Here is a 16,938-nt window from a genome sequence, read left to right on the forward strand (position 1 = left end):
CTTTTCAAGTAATAACCTGACTATTTTTAACGTATAACTTTACATTGGGTGTACCGATTTTGATTAATTTTATTTTTATCGATAGCTGGTGCTTGTTTTGTAGCAAAATTTAAATTTAATCGAGATTTGCTAGCTACTATTTGAGTTATCTTCAACAACGCGTATTTACTTGAATTTTTTAGCCTAATTACGTTGTGTTGCTTGTCTATGTAATTGAAGTGGGTTTTTTTTTCATAGGAATCATAGGAAAATTAACGTATAAAAAAAATTGAATTCGGAGTGTTTACAGACAGTCATTTTATGTCTATGCGATGTATGTGTGCGACACTTAAAATAAACTTAGTTAAGTTAAAAAAAAGAAAAATTAATAACAGTTAAGTTTTTAGGAATATTTAATCTTAGTGTATTAGATATTTAATAATGTATATATAAATTAATAATTTAACTCTTAACTAAACAAATACGAGTGAAATCGGAATGAATCACGAGTAAGAGGAGATATTTACATACTATTTTTATTAAAATCGATTAAAACCGACTAAATTATATCCTTCGCGTGACAATTAAAAACTTTAAAAAATAAAATAAATACCTAATTATGTATGCACAGCACTAATTAACACAAATACAATTTAATTATTATTTTATAAAAAAACAATAGACTCGTACATCCCACATTATTAGATTCGATGTTTATCGCTAAATAAATCGGAAAATTATTCTAATTACACGTTGAGTAGGACTTGTACACACTAATAGTAATCTATATGAATAAAAATGAATGTTGCTAAGCGCATAACTTGAGAATGGCTCGGCCGATTCGGCTAATTTATTTTTCCTGTTGCTCAAGGCCAACGAAAGATTTTCACACTAAAAAAAAATTAACCAATTGATTTTTTTTTGTTGGGTAGTTCATTTCCTGAAAAGGTCTATAGAGTATATAATATTTTTGGGCGATTTTTTTCTCAAATTTACGCGGGTAAAACTGCGGGGATCAGGTAGTATAATATAAAAAAGTATATTTTTCGAAAGCGTATTCACGGCCAATTTCAATTTTCTATCATACATAAAATAAATTATAATAAAAATTATTTTTAATGATCACTAACTTCTTAAATAACATAACGCTTCAGCCTGTAATATCACAACTACTGGGCCTATGCCCAGCCTCTGCCTCTTTCCCCATGTAGGAGAAGGATCAGAGCTTAATCCACCACGCTGATCCAATGCGGGTTGGCGGATATATTCCCTACTACGAGTAACGATCGCTATCAGGTGTACATGATAACAACCGGGACCGAGGGCTTAACGTGCTCTCCGAGGCACGGTGGGGAAACCCACAAGGACTGCACAAACACCCAGACCACGGCAAACACCTGTATGGCCAATACAAATGTTTGTCATGAGCGGGGATCGAACCCGCCAACCGCCAACGCAACAGGTATATTCCATGGCTGTAACCGTTGAACCAACGCGGCGTCTTAAATAACATATACTAAATTAATTTTACACTTGAGCTTCAGCCTGTAATATCCCACTACTGGGCATAGGCCTCTTTCCCCATGTAGGAGAATGATCAGAGCTTAATCCACCACGCTGCTCCAATGCGGGTTGGCGGATATTTTACACTTAATTTTTTATAAATAAAGTTACAAGCAACGCAAATTATCATCAAAACACGATATAAACAAAGGGCATCCAAAATCTTTATTTTTAATGAATTTATTGTAGGTTAGTTAATTTTAATTTTTATAATATTTATAAATAATATAATTTATATAAATATTGTATGTTATTTTTTTTTATCTTACAGTCACGCCTAATCTATTACTTTTATTAATTCTCATTGTTCGTATGTACTAGTCCTAATAACCACAGAGGTCAGATGGCAATCGCTGCGCTAAAACTCTCAAAATTAGGTTAAAACTATAAACAAGGTGAGGTCGAAATTTACATTAGAAAAGGAAACGTTTATTATATCTAAGTACCAAAATAATTCGTTTGTGAGATCAAAATAATCTGTTTTTATTTTCCACCTTAAGTTACATTCACAAAAAAAAAGCAAAAAATACAATAATATGGAACATTACATTTTCATAAAGATCACAGACGTGGCTAAGCCCCTACAATTGGCCGTAATATAATATTTTAAAGTTTATATTACTCGATGTAACTTAACCTTGTGTTGGCTAATAAATTACGAAATTAATTCATTAAGAATATGATTTAAAATCTGTGCATCAAATAAACTAATCCTAATAATCCATCTTGAAACAATCTCGACTTGCAATTAACGTATAATAAACCAGAACTATAATATAACTATAAAAATGATTACGAAAAAAACATTTCTCACGATTCTAAAATTGTCTACAAATTCATTCTAAAATGATATTTGCGAAAGAATGAGGATAATTTACTTAATTATATCCAGTGTCACAATATTTTGATGGGTAAAAGATGAAGAGCGTCTTACAAAAAATATTTACTTGTCAAAATTATATATTTGCAATGTGAAAATTAAACAAACAATTATTAAAAAAAATATCATTCTATTTCCTGGATGATATGATTAAATTTATAACAATATTAGCTGGGGTCAGCAAAGGTTGTTTTGCCATATATTATGTTATAATACCCCTTTATTTCCCGATTCTCAGACCTACCCGATATGCACAGAAAATTTCATATAATCGGTCCAGCCGTTTCGGAGGAGTATTGTAACTAATATTGTGACACGAGAATTTTATGATTACATAAGATACTAGCTGCTGCCCGCGACGTCGTCTGCGTGAACGCTATACAGCATCAAAAATACCTACGATTATACCTTTTAAAATAACATTCATTTACCCGTTGTTAAAGTTTATGGTAGTAACCGGGACCGACAGCTTAGCGTGCTCTCCGAGGCACGGTGGGGAGATAACAAGGACAGATATCCAAACTGGAAAAAAAAATTTGTACTCGTCAAACAAATGAACATCGGGACTCAAATCTGCAAACCACTGATGTGTAGATGCCGACACAGTACACACACTACTATAGCGGGGCGGTTGTTTCAAATATAGGAATATTTTAACTTTTAAATGTAATGGTAATCGTTCTATGGAGGTAACTCCAGACGCATGTCGGAACCTACACGTACACGTTTCATCTTCATTTTAATTAAATGTTTTGATGTTGAGATGAGAAAATTAAATGGCTTCAGCCTGTAATATCCCACTGTTGGGAATAGGCCTCTTTGCCCATGTAGGAGAAGGATCCGAGCTTAATCCACTACGCTACTCCAATACGGCTTAGCGGATCCCTACTATGAGTAACGATCGCTATCAGGTGTGCATGATAACAACCGAGATCGACGGCTTAACTTGCTTTCCGAGGCACGGTGGGGAGACCCCACAAAAACTGCACACATCTGTATGGCCAATACAAATGTTTATCATATTCGAGGATCGAATCCGCAACGCTAGCGCAACAGCCACAAACCGGTGCTAAGTCCGTTGCGCCAACGCGTCGTCGCGAGAGAATTCAAATGCAGTTTTATTTTACTAATGTAGGAAATTAGTGTACACATAATTAGCTCTAGCGGAAGCAGCACATTGGGGTGATGGCTAATTATAATATTAATCGCATTTAACACGCATGAATATCAACTTTTTTTAATTGCATGCCAGTTTTGACAGGACAAAAATGCATATGCAAATTATAACCGAACAACCGGTGTTTGGGTTTCAATAAATAATTGTGTGAAATACAATGAAAAAAAAAATGTCTATGGTTATTCAGAGAATTAGATAACTTTGGACAAGTTGAACAGTGGATGAATTTTTATGTAAAAAATATTTTACAAGGTAAAGGTGTTTTTTTAAATTTCAACAGATCATTAAACATTATACATATTCACAATTCACAACTTAAGAACTAAATATTTACAGATAGTTTTGGTATAAATCATGTCCGCGTGGAATCGTGCCAAGAATGCTGGCAGCTTTACCCCGTTGAATCGCTATGCCGATTCTCTGGGCAAAAAATGCACTAGCCCTCTTGTCACCAGTGGAGGCAATAAGCCGCGGAGTTAGTTAGCTGTCAGGTAAAGTTGGTATTTTAATGTCGCTTCAGCCTGTAATATCCCACTATTGGGCATAGGCCTCTTTCCCCATCTAGGAGAAGGATCAGAGCTTAATCCACCACGCTGCTCCAAGGCAGGTTAGAAGATATACTATGAGTAACTATCGCTATCGACGGCTTAATCTGGTCTCCGAGGCACGATGGCGAGACCCACAAGGACTGCACAAACCACCGCAACCTCCAACGTAACAGACACAACCCATGGCTGTGACCGTTGCGCCAACCCGGTGTCATTTTAATGATTGCTGATGATTTTTATATTAATTAAGACTATTATAAAATGCCATACAATTTTCGTATTAATTTCTAACAAGTTAACAAAGGAAAGATAGAAAACGCAATTAAAATCCACGTTTTTCTAATGTATTGGAGAAAAAGTTAGAAGTCTTGAGTTTGGCATCAGTCTATGGTATTATTTTCGGTCTATTTAGTCAATATTAGATACTGTCACAGTTTGTGAGCGTCTTACTTCAAGGCTTAAGGCATATATCTAAGAAGAGATTGTTGGACTTACACAAAGACTTGCTGTGTCGCACTGTTTAATCCGCGTTAATTTGTAAAGCCTATTGCATTCCGAGGTAAATGGACTATCCAGCACAATTTTTTTCTAATTGAAGACAATAGTTCCTGAAATTAGCGCGTTCAAACAAACGATCTCTTCAGGTTTATAATACATACCTAATAAAAACTACCTAATCTAATTATTCTTATCTTTATTTATAAACACTTAACATTCAATGGCTTCTATCGTGAATCCGATGTGGGGGTTCAAAATACACACAACAATAAACATCCAAATCAGTACAAACATCTGCAATTTTGAGACCGGTTGTTACGACTGCACCAGTGTTTCTTCAACATCAATATTATCAAAGTTTTTGAGACAGATTTTACACAGAGACTACTTGTTGCCTACTCTATTGCTTACGCTTCAGCCTGTAATATCCCACTGCTGGGTATAGGCCTCTTTACATAGAGATGTAGGAGAAGGATCAGTGCTTAATCCACCACACTGCACTAATGCGGATTATTTAAATGTTTTTTTTTAAGTAGGTAGTAGATGAAATTTTATGTTACTAGAATCTTTTAAATATAACGCCTAACACTCAACAGCCTAAAATTTACTCTTAGTGTCGGGAAACTCACGCAAATATGCACAAATGCCTATATGCCATATACAAATGTTTGCTATGAGCGAGGATCGAACCCACGGCCATCAGTGCAACAGCCAACGCTGTGAACGCTGCGTCAACGCGTCGTCACCGAGTTTCGCTGTTTTGTCGCAACGCTAAATACGCGTCCAGTATGGATTGGGGGTCCAACGGCCAACTTCCGTAATATTATTATATATATCTATCTATAAGCTAATATATATGAGTGAATTCAAAAGTTGTAATCTACTAATGTAAAACAATCCCTAAGGATACGCTTTTAGACTGATAAATCCTATCAGCAAGTTTTTTTTTTTTTATAAGTTTTAACATCCATGGGCTCTTAAGTGTCCATGCCTTTTTTATTTACATTTTAATTTTCAAAGCGTTGAGGCGTATTATTTGCATTTATCGCGAACTTTAGTTCTCTAATACCTATCTGCAAGTCTGCCGTATAACCATCATCAACAACCGGCAACAGGCACTGAGAATGGTTAGGTTTAACCCAATGACCTAAATTTGAGTAGGAAATTTAAAAACCACAAAATATAATTATGTAATTTATGTGTTAATGTGTATTGGTTTCCTTTATGAAATAATAGCGATAAGTTTACGTGTGGTTGAGATTGTGGGTCTGTGTGTTTGGTGTTACGTATTATTATATAGTTGATATAGATGTGTGTGTATTTCATTCAAATATTACTAATTTTGTACCAAAACACAGTTTATATATTATTATCAAAAGAGTATTTTCGGAGTTTCTTGCCGATTCTTCTCTGAAAAATTTACATTCCAAATCGCTTCACGGTTATAGCTTCACTTTTAATAATCACTTTAAAATTATATTTTGTAAAATGACGATACGAAAGTGCTTTTGAAGCCTATTTGAATAATATTGTTTTTGATTTTAATTTATTTAGGCTTTAAAAATGTAATATTTATATCGATACTAGCTAACTCGGCAAACGTTATCTTGCCGCTAAACGCTATTTAAAAATAGCCAAATCATAATAAAATAAAATATAAATAAATTATCTAAAAATTAAACACAGAAAAATTAGGCCTGGACTACCCTTAACATTTAGGGGGATGAAAAATAGATGTTGTTCTACTACAAACACCGCGACACGTGATTTTTTTTTATGTCACTAGGTCGGCAAACAAGCGTACGGCTCTCTGGTCACCTTATTCACCAACAGGAACACAATACTGCTTGAAAACAGTATTATTTAGCTGTGATGTTCTGTAAGGTCGAGGTAGGACCCCAGTCGGGCTGCTCCATATTTTGAGCAGGAAATTCCTGCTGTGCCCTACCTCAGTTAATTTATAGAATTTTATATATTATATTAAATGAGTAACTGCGGAATTTTTGCTGCAAAATCTACATTCCGAATCGGTGGTAGCTTCATAATATACTTTTTTAATCCACTTACGCGACGTAAAGGGTAATTGTGTTTATCAGTCTATGTTTTTAAAGAATAATTCTTGTAAGCTTAATTGAATAAAGAGATTTTCGATTTTAATGGGAATTATCTGTTTTTAAAATGTTTTACAACATTTTATTTCAAAATTATTCTTTATAGATTTGTATATTTTTTTTGGATTGATCTTTTTACTGACAAATAGTTTTTATAGATCATGTGTTGAGCATGTGTAGGTATGTGTTGTGTTTTTGACACCCGACACAAAGTTTTCATGATACTAATGTGATGTATTTATTAACATAATCTTTATATTTATTTTATTTATTTACGAAACTTTATTGCACACAAAAAAAGTACATTTTAGAACGATTAGAAACAAAAACAAATAATGTATGCAAAGACGGCCTTTTTAAAAAAAAAGCGTAGCAACGCGCGCAGGGTACAACTAGTATTACATACATATAAAAATGAAATAAATTAATATCTTTATACTCGTTATTAAAATAATTGCTAATTAAAACAAAATTTTAGTAGCATCACGTTAGTTTTAATTGATTTTTTATTTTTATTTCATAACGCAATACATGCATGATGCATATTACTCGAATAAATAATGTTTTATTTTGTATTTCCTTCTTTTTTACAAGTAATAATTACAATAATTATGTACTAAATTCAGTGTTTATATTCAAAAGAATCTAATAGCTAAAGCATATTATTCGGTTCAAGATTAAATCGATGATAAAGATGTGTGTTAGTGGGCGCTGTATGTCATTCAAGAGATGACTTGATGTAATTAAACACAGTTCATTATAAGAAGTAATTACGGAGTCTCTTACCAATTCTTCTTGCAGTTCTTTTTTTTATTTTATTTTTATATCACTAGGTCGGCAAACAAGCGTACGGCTCACCTGATAGTAAGAGATTATCGTACCTTATAGACGCCTGCAACACCAGAAGCATCGCAAGCGCGTTGTCGACCCAATCCCCAATCCCCCCAGGAGCTCTGGTCACCTTACTCACCAACAGGAACACAATACTGTTTGAAAACAGTATTATTTAGCTGTGATTTTCTGTAAGGTCGAGGTACTTCCCCAGTCGGGCTGCTCCATATTTTGAGCAGGAAATTCCTGCTGTGCCCTACCTTAGTTAAACACAACAATACAACATTACAATCAGTGGTTCACATTAACTTTATTTTTTTAAAACAGTTAAATATTGAATTGGTTATTGACGATTCAAATTTTCAAACCCCCAAGCCACCACACAAAGCCAACTTGAAAATTTTTAATTTCGATTTTGATCATGGGTTCTAAGTGCAATTTCAAAATATGCGACCGGCATTGTGACATTATCATTATAGTACTTTGCCGGCTGCGCGATCTGTGCGCGCTTGTCGGCACACACTTATTTTGAATGCAATAGACAGTGGGTATAAATTGAGGAATGGTCTGATTTTGTATGTAAAATGTTTGGTGATGGAAATTCTGTTGTAAGTACAGTGTTATACATAAAACAATTTGTAAAGTGTCTGTGAAATGCTGGACAATTTTTATATTTTTACCCACATATGTTGATAATTTCTCATTTTATGGACTGTGTGTTTTCAATGAGAAAATAAATATTTTTTAAACCAATATGTCAAAACATAAAAGTACTAAATTAAAATCACTAAAAATTTACAGTATGTATGTATGTATATGTTTAATTATTTGAATATTTATAGTAAATTTGTTGTAACTTATACACCTATGCTGACGCTAGACCATTTCCTTTGCCCTAAGGTTGCCTGGAAGAGATCGCTTTTTAGCGATAAGGCCGCCCTTTGTACCCAATGAATATATTAATATTTTTCTTTCATTGCTATGTATCATTTCTGTTTTTGGTGTACAATAAAGTGTATTATTATTATTAATTTAATTAGCACGTAGCGATTCAATGTAGCGATGATCATATTAAAAAAAATCGGCTTACAAGGTGGTCCAAAAAATAGTCAAGTAAATATGAATTACTAGAGGTAACTCATAAAGTACTTGTCAGATTTCGATTAAATTTAAATGGGACTACATGGTAAGGTCCACCTTTCAATTACAAATAAAAACATCATAATTGGACCACGAAATAAAAAGTTATGAGGTAACGCATAAAAAATACAGTCGAATGGAAATTCTCCTCCTGTTTGAAATCGGTTCATTACAGTAATAATTATCGTCTAGATATCATTACATAGTATAAAATAAAGTCGTTTCCCGTTGTCTGATTTTGATGCGGTTTTCTTCAGTAAATAGAGTGATTCCAGAGGAAGGTTTATATGTATAATGCTTAATATAGAAGAGGAACACTGATAGTTTATGCTACCGTGCGAAGCCGGGGCCAAGTGGTATAATAATAATTTTGTGTATTACAGTTGATTGTGTTACTAAAAATCTTTTACGGAGTAATAATCTTAATCTAATATATCTTGTGTCGCGGTGTTTGTAGTTAAACTCCTCCGAAAAAGCTTGACCGATTCTCATGAAATTTTGTGTGCATATCGAGGAGATATGAGAATCGAACAACACCTTTTTTTCATACCCCTAAGTTATGGGGGGGTTGAAAGGGTTAATAAAATATTATGAAATTTTGTGTCCATGTCGGGTAGGTCTGAGAATTGGCCAACATCTATTTTTCATTCCCCTAAGTTATAGGGGGGGGGGGGGTTGAGAAGGATAATAAAATATATGGCAAAACAACCTTTGCGGGGTCAGCTAGCTTACTCTTTAATATCCTTCAAGCAAATAAGGAAGCAAGCATAAAACTTCACAGAATCTGACTACAAATATAACTTTAAAATTAATGTATTTTTTCTCATCCCACCTCCGTTCCTTACAACATTATCAACAATTACTTCTCCATCGGTGTTGTAAGTACACCTTTCGCAGTTGTAAACAAGAGGAACACTGATAGTTTTTGCAACCGTGCGAAGCCGGGGCGGCTCGCTAGTAATTAATAAAACTTAACATTTTTAATTTAATTTCTACGATAGCAGTTGAAAGTAAATTGTTCCTATAACAGTAGTGATTAGTAGAATAAGGAAAACGTACAGGAAGGCAGACACGCGCATGTGCATGCATGCGATTATGTAGTGCATTGAAATAATATATAGGCTAATTTCTGTTTTATTACGATCTCGTTAATCAAATTTTATGTTATATTAGATAGGGAGTTTAACTCATTATAAATGAATTAAATCAAATAATAATAATAATAATAATATGTTTGTATGTTTGTCATGTGCTGTGAACGAACCCGCAACAAGCACAAACCTGTGCTGTCACCGTCACGCAAACGCTTGGTCGCTTTTAGTTTTCAATAAAGTTCTATTAAAATGTCTTTTAACCGACTTCAAAGATGGAGGAGGTTCTCCATTCGCCTGTTTTTTATGTTTGCAATCCGATATTTTTTTACTGTTTTTACAGATTTTACTGATTATTTTTCTTAAATCGAGAGTTAGTGCTTCTCATGTGATACCATTTAAACATGTCGATGTATATCGTAGTCAGTTTTTCCTTTTGCGAGCAAACTCATAATTAACCCTTTTTAGTAATTGTAAAATCAAATTAACTATAAGTAATTAATAACAATTATTCTGTGAAATGTCTTTGTGTGTGTTTCGCCTCTTATACGGGGAAAGAAGCCTATGCCCAGCAGTGGGATATTACACGCTGAATCATTCTGTAAAATGAGGATTCGTATGTTTTTAAAGCCAGCTTGAACTAAGAAATATTTGATTTTATTTTGATAGATAATATAAAACTTTTGTTATAGACTTTATCGATCGAACGAAACTATGACTATAGTTCTGTTACTCTTGCTTGATTTTTTATAGCCTAATTTTCTTATTGGTAAAGAAATTAAAATTTCAGTTGTATTCAGTTAAAAGATTACAAACTTACAAACATTTTTTCTTATTTGTATTTAAACTAATAACAACATCTTTAATTGAACTATGTAATTTATTTCTCGTATCACAATTCTATTTATAAGATTATAGATGTGTCTACATCACTTAGCAAACTCCACCTCTGAATATATATTTATTAATATATATGTATTTCAATTTGAAGATATAATATTTTAATAATACTAGTGTTACATTTTTTTTGTGCATGTTGTGACAACTTAAAATGTTGCGCATTTAAGCTCAATTGTAGTACCTATAGTTTTTATGTGAAAATTATAATGTAGCAACTACTGTTTGTCCAAATGAAATAAATAATAAATAAATAATAAATAATATTCATTAAGTAATTAAATAAATTTAAAATAATAAAAAAGAGTAGTTATATTAGGTATAGGCGTTACACTAAACTATTAATCAAGTTATATAACGAATAGAAAACAAATATATAACGAATTATCGATATTACTAACGAGTATTTTATATATAGATTTTTCGCTAAATTTTTTGGTCAATCACAATAATATATAGTCTATGTCACTTCCGAATAGTGTAGCTTTCTGCTAGTGAAAGAATTTTCGTGATCGGATGAGTATTTGCGAAGATTACCCCCAACCAACAAACGAAGTTAGAAACCTACCTTTTATAATATTAGTATAGATTTGGTGGTAATTCTAAATAAATAAATAAATAAATACCGATATTTATGATCACGCATACTTTACGGACCACTGAATCCAACATATAACGTTATTGTCAGGACAAGATATTTAAAAAAAAATCTTTAAATAAATTAATAATAATTATGTCAATTTATAAACATTAAAATAATAATAAAAAAATATCCTATTACCAAAAATGGAACATCGAAATAAACAAACAATTAAATAATTAATTAATAATAATAAAATTTCCAATTAAACGTATCAAAGAACATAATACCAATCCATCATAATATATAAATATTAATATAATATAAGATTATAAACTATTATCGTATAATTTACATACCAACAGAGAACAATAGACGGGTTCACAACACAACAGTTATAACTCGACTGATTCAGCTCTACATAATGAAAGGTTATATATAGCGCGCTATTACATACTCAACTTCTATATACTAGACATTACCTTACGAACTTGTGTATATTTCTTAATTGATCCCACATATTATATATATATTTTTTTTCTATCAAAATCTTATTTAAACCGACCTCAAAAAAGGAGACTATAAATAAATATGTGAATATACATTTACTTATATTAATATTATTAAGTTGAATAGTTTGTTTGCTTAAACGTGCTTATCTCAAGAACTGCTGATTCGAATCGAAAATTTCTTTTTGAGTTGGATAGCCCATATACCAAGGAAAGCTATAGGAGATTTTTGTCTTCAAATGAATGCGGGTACAACCGCGAGCAAAGCTAGTTTTTAATATTATATAGTCAAGGATAATACGATCGTATTAATTTACGTTTTCAACCGACTTTAACAAAAGGAGGTTAATAAATAAAATTGGAGTGTCTGTTTGTAATATTAAAATAACCGCTTTTTACTAAATGCATATGGATGTATTCACGGTACATATACCAAAATTTTTTTTTATAATTTCTGTCTGTCTGTCTGTTTATTTCGTCCAATTTCTAAAACGGCTGGACTGATTTTGACGGGACTTTCAGTGCCAGATTCGGATAGCTGATGTAATAAGGAGTAACTTGGGCTACTTATATTTTAGATATTTATTTATTTTATAACTCTGCGAAGTGAACAATGACTTTTTTGGTATATTCCACGCGGACGAAGTCGCGGGCACAGCTAGTTAGTGATAATTCTTAAAAAAAGGATCATTAAAATCGATGCACGCAGTTAAAAATATAAACATATATGTATGTCTCAGTATATTTATGTATGTGTATGAATATATTTATGTGTGTATGTATATATTTATGTATGTGTGTATATGTGTATTATATATTATATACTAAAATATTTACTTATTTATATGGTTTTTTTCTTGTTTAATAATTATGTAAGTTTATCATATCGTAGTTTTAATCTATTTATTATTGATTTTTCCTCCTTAATTTGTGCACACTTCTAACCGCTGCTACTGTATCGTGTCCAGTACCCAAAGGTTATCTGGAAGAAATCGCTATTTAGCTATAAGACCGTCTTTGTACATCTTGTATTGTATCTTTCTTTATATGTGTCTGTATTTTGGAGTACATTATGAATAAATAAATAAATAATTATGAGGTCACACATAAAGTCGAATTGAGAACCTTGTTTTTAGTCGGTCAAAAATATCCCCACCCTTTCCAAGGTTAACGAATATTTGATCGTAGATGTAGGTTGCATATTTGGGACAATTTTAGGTCATTATAAATACGATTCGCAGAAGCTTGGCCTATTTGAATGTGAAATGAAACAGAGCGCGTCATGTAGTAGCACAGTTTGATAAAAAATAAATGATTCTTACTGATTATAAATTATTTGACTATATTTTATCGGATATATATATGACAAACCGCTATGGTGTAGTGGTAAAAATACTGGCGGTCGTGGGTTCGATGCTCGGAGAGGACATCTAATACTATTAAACGAGCAATTCTTGTATATATATAATCTGAATCTCGGAAACGTCTCCATCAATTTTCATGAAATTTAGTATGCAGGGAATTTCGCGGGCGATAAATCAAGATAGCTAGGATTCATTTTTAGAAAATGTCGTTCTATCCCTGCTTTTAGGAAATAAAAAAATAGCTACAATATTGGTAGAATACGAAGGTATATTTCGCATTGTCAATAAAGCTGTAGTAGCTCAGGTGGGAAATCGGCAAGTCGGGATGTACCGAGAAAACTCCGGTTCAAATCTTCATGTTGAGGTCGATTTTTTTTTTTTCTTTTCTAATTGCTCTCGTGATTTTTTATTTAAATAACCAGTTCATATTTTTTATTATTATGTCGGTAAAATCGAAAAATATATTTTATATTTTATAAATATGTAATTCGTATTTAAATATGATTTCCTAAAAACACGATTTACTAAAAATACCGAGCTAAGCTCGGTCACCCAGGTTTATATTTAAATAAATATGGGCCTGCCTCGGAGAGCACGTTAAGCTGTCGGCCTAAGTTGTTATCGTACGTACCTGATAGCGATCGTTACTCATAGTAGGGACTATACCCGCGAACCCCCAGTTGAATTAAGTTATCCTTACAAGAAGTAGGCGTATGCCCAGCAATAGGATGTTACATTATTATTATATTGCAAGGGGCTTGTTGCTCTCATACACTTAGAGGTTGATTCCAAAAAATATTGGATTTATATAAATTAAGGGCCTCTTTCACCGGCTCTAAATAAGATCGCAGATAAATAGGATTGCTCTTAAGCAATGTTGTGATCCTGTTGGTGTGTAAGGTGAAGATGCAGGTTAGGTGAGGGGAGAGGCAAGGTTGGTAACACTCTTGAGATGCGTCTGGAGTTGTAAGCGTCTATATGCTACGGTAATCGCTTACCTCAGATGAGCCGTACGCTTGTTTGCCGACTTAGTTGTATAAAAATATAATTTTTATGGCGCCGTACTCAAATGGCACCGTTGACTAGCCCGTTGGTGCAGTTTGTAGTGGTCCTGCTTTCTGTGCCGCGGGTTGCGGGTTCGATTCCCGCCTGATATATGTATTATTTCTATGTATATTTATAGAAATTTTTTAAATTTTTAAATGAGTAAATTTTTTGCCTTATTGCCTCCACTGGTGACAAGAGGGCTGGTGCATTTTTTGCCCAGAGAATCGTCATAGCGATTCAACGGGGAAATGCTGGCAACATTCTTGGCACAATTCCACGCGGACGTGATTTATACCAAAACTATCTTTAAATATTTAGTTCTTAAGTTGTGAATTGTAAATATGTATCTATAATGTTTAATAAACTATTGTTATAACAGTCGGCTGTTACCTGTAACACAAGCATTAAGTTGCTTACCATAGGAACAGACGACTGTGTGTGTATAAGATAAAAAAAAAGAGCTAAAGCTATTCATCACTAGTAATTGTTACGACAACCGCTCTGGTGTACGTTTACTGACCTATTTGTAAAAAAAGTGTAGGATAAAAATATTAGAAGTACCAAGTAATATTAATAATATTTGATCATAATTATTAATTTATAGAAACAGCGTAAACCTACTGTCGGAAACGCAATGCGGTTATATGAAATATTTAATATTCTAAGCCACATATAGTTTCTCAATATTCACGTAAACTGCTACACAATTGAATTATTTTTGCTGATCGACAAGAAATTCATTTTAAAACTAATTTTGAAAGTATGTAAATTCTCTCAGAAATGTTGTCAAACTTTTAGAATTAATTATATTATTTTAAATATTTTAATAATAATCGTAATAAACTTAAAATAATATATTCCACATATACATTTCATTCATATTGTTAGAATATTCTTTAATTTTTTCTAAGGTTCTTATGTGACGTTTGTACTCAAAAAGACTAGCCAATAAATTAATATTGAAAGATTTTAACTTTTTTTTTAAATATATAATGCATTTTTAATATAACTAGGTCGGCAAACAAGCGCACGGCTCACCTGATGGTAAGCGATTACCGTAGCTTAAAGACGTCTGCAACACCAGAAGCATCGCAAGCGTGTTGCCTACCCTATCTCCATTTTCCCCTAGGAGCTCTGGTCACCTTACTCACCACAGGAACACAACACTGCTTGAAAACAGTATTATTTAGCTGTGATAACATAACGTAACATAACAATACACTTTATTGTACACCAAAACAGAAATAATACATATTATGAACTTAAACAGAGTATCATCAGGCACAAAGGGCGGCCTTATCGCTAAAAAGCGATCTCTTCCAGGCAACCTAGGGGCAGAGGAGATGGTATTGTGTCAGTGTAGGTGTACAAATTGAGTACTGTGATCTTCTGTAAGGTCGAGGTACTAACCCAGTCGTAGTGCTACATATTTTTAGCAGGAAATTTCCTGCTGTGCCCTCAGTTTGTGTGTATTACTTGAATTCAATTAGTTGTGATACAGAAAAGACTTTCATATTTATACTAATATTATGAAGATGAAGAGTTTGTTTGTTCGTTTGAACGCGCATATTTCAGGAACTGGTTCGAAACAATCTGTTCGTTTGAATTCGCTAATTTCAGGAACTGGTTCTTCTGTCTTCTTCTTCTCTAATCTAATCTAATAAAATTCTAATCTTTTTGTATTGGATAATCACTGATAAAGGAGGCTATATAACACTATGGTATATTTTTTCCCCTAAATTAATGCATTTGAAACTGCGGGGTGCAGCTAGTCAGTAAATAGGCTATACATTACTGTTTTACCATATTCAATTCAATGGCAGTTTGGAGCTTTTTTTGCAGAAAATTATCGAAATGAAAATATTTATTTCGCCATTATGTAAATACACACACTTAACGAAATTAAAAATAATATAATTTAATATTATATTTAATATTTAATATTATAAACTAAACAATAATAAAAGAAAGTTAAGATCGCAAAAATATCAAACAATAAAATTACATCTTAACATTAGGTACATTACAAACTTAGGTAATGTACCTAGTGTTATAAGCAACCTTAACTCGGTCAAAATATTAAGTTACCTTAGACAATACTCTGGTCAAATAAAATGAATTACTGATACGTATGTACTTGCTTTGCTTCCAGACGACTGCACTTAATTTGATGATTCTTTTTAACCGACTTCAAAAAGGGAGAGAGTGTGTTACTTTTGACTTGGTGGACCGATTTCGATGATTTTATTTTAAATCCAAAGATGGTACGTGTTATGTGGTCCCATTTAAATTTAATTGAGATATGACAAGTACTTTTCGAGTTATATTCAATAATGCGTATTTATGTCCCCGTCTTAGCTCAAGAAATCAATCTTTGTTCTTCGTGCCCCGTTGTAGAAATGATTATGCCAAAAATGTGTTTTTGCCGCGTGCCTGTAGGAATTATAATGAGCATAGTGAGAGTTTAGATATATTCAACATGAAAATTGGTAATTATAAGAATAGTTTACATAAATTGTTATTTTGTGAACAATTGTTTTAACTGTTAATTACTGTGTTTACTTTATGTTTAATTTTTTTTTTTTTTTTTTTATTGTTTATATCATGGATTGTCAAGTGTTTGTTATAATTGTACTGTGGAAACTTGATTGATTTGTGTTATTTTTGTATTGTTTTTATAGTGAGAATAGTGTTGTGATAATTGTTTGTTTCCCAAATAAAAT

The 16,938-nt window shown here is 32.5% G+C and overlaps 1 protein-coding gene across 1 annotated transcript in view; it reads right to left on the bottom strand.

Annotated features, from left to right (window-relative positions):
• The window catches only part of LOC123667933 (U-scoloptoxin(01)-Cw1a-like), a 30,002-nt gene extending 18,296 nt beyond the window's left edge, over positions 1-11,706 (bottom strand). Inside the window, exon 1 of the mRNA XM_045601763.1 lies at positions 11,655-11,706. The gene's annotated coding sequence lies outside the window, so the exon portion shown is untranslated. The remainder of the gene's footprint in view (positions 1-11,654) is intronic.
• Between the last annotated feature and the right edge of the window lie 5,232 nt (positions 11,707-16,938).

The sequence above is a fragment of the Melitaea cinxia genome, chromosome 29 (genome assembly GCF_905220565.1).
Source record: "Melitaea cinxia chromosome 29, ilMelCinx1.1, whole genome shotgun sequence".
NCBI classification, from domain to species: Eukaryota; Metazoa; Arthropoda; class Insecta; order Lepidoptera; family Nymphalidae; genus Melitaea; species Melitaea cinxia.